Source organism: Plasmopara halstedii (genome assembly GCF_900000015.1).
Source record: "Plasmopara halstedii genome assembly, contig: Scaffold_671, whole genome shotgun sequence".
Taxonomy (NCBI): Eukaryota; Oomycota; class Peronosporomycetes; order Peronosporales; family Peronosporaceae; genus Plasmopara; species Plasmopara halstedii.
Genome location: NW_020187588.1, coordinates 122,020 through 123,510, shown reverse-complemented (window position 1 = coordinate 123,510; position 1,491 = coordinate 122,020).

Below are 1,491 nucleotides of genomic sequence, written 5' to 3'. Positions count from 1 at the left end.
AGAGCCATGGCTGCGGAGCGGTCGTTTTCATCCTTCGGAACCACCACCAGCACGTGAACCACGTCCTCTCCAAGCGAAACGTCTGGCCCAAACAGGACCGGCTTGTTCAACTTCCACGACGCGCGCAGCTTCTTCATCTTCGATGTGTCAACTTGTTTCTGCAGCATCTTGTCCAGGTCATCGTCGTCCATCAGCCACGCGCCGTCCTCTGTCTTGGCAAGGAAAAGCTCTAATCTGTCTGCGTCGATGCCCTTCATATCGTTCGGCTTCTCCGCCAAGATTACGTTCTTGAGGTCTGCCACCGAGTCTTTCTCATCCACTTGCACGGAGAAGACGTTTCCTGCCACACCCACCACCGCACAGAACAGTTTCACCATCTTTACTCAAGCCAGCATGTTCTCGAATGAGAGAAAAGGGGAGGGAGCGAAGGCGTGATGAAGCAGTGTCACAAAATAACCCTATTCCATACGATTCCTTTACAGTAGAACCTGTCTAAATTAAACCTGTTTAATTTAAATCCCTCTCTAAATTGAACAAACAATATGGACCCATGTTGGGCACAATACCTGAATTGATAAGTATGATACTTCCTTTATTTAAAACCTTTTCTAAATCAAACACTGTCCCCAGTCCCAACATGTTTAATTTAGACAGGTTTTACTGCAGCGAGTTGCGTGGCACCTCACCCGTCTAGACCTACTTGAGACGCATTGGGTGTGTCCTCACGCCCTCGACTGGTCGAGCGGTCGGCTCATTGAAACCATCAGCTGGCGCGGTGGAAAAGCTAAACCTACTCTACTTGTAAAATAAGGCTTTAAAAAAAACTGCCGGTGTAATGTGCCACATTACTGAGAAGAAGCGCCTATCGCAAGAGAAAATCTAGATTGCTCTTGAAAGTGGATGCTTACCGACGTCACCTGCCCACCAGGGTTGCGAGATGCTTACGTTGCTGTGGCTTCATACCACGTTTGACATGCTTCAAATGATAAAGTTATCACGAAGTCCCATCATTTAAGATGCGGTAGTAATTGACATGAGTAGTTAGAGCTAGCGATGAATTTCTGAAGATGTATGCTTGTTACGAATGAATTTATCTATGGCATTAGAGCTATATCCAACAAATACCAACATCGCATTTATCCCGTGCTCACCAAAATTCCAACCAAATCGTCGGCACGTACATTACCGCACCAACTGTCTCGTATCGTAAGTCCCTCATCTTCCTTCACCTACAGACATTGCCATTTTTGGATGGAGTCAATTCGAGAAGTGAAGCCTAAGAAACTCAGCAGTTGAGGCGGGTATGTGAAGCTACTTTTTCAAGCATGAGATTGGCAGCACAACTTCTAGATTCCATCCACGCATCGGAATCCAAAGACGACAACAACAGTCAAGCATAGCGTCGACGTAATGGGGGGGAATTTAAGTCTATGTTTGACTTAACAGCTGTCAAATAAGACAGCTGGACTTCTCAAAAGGCAAGCTACGCGT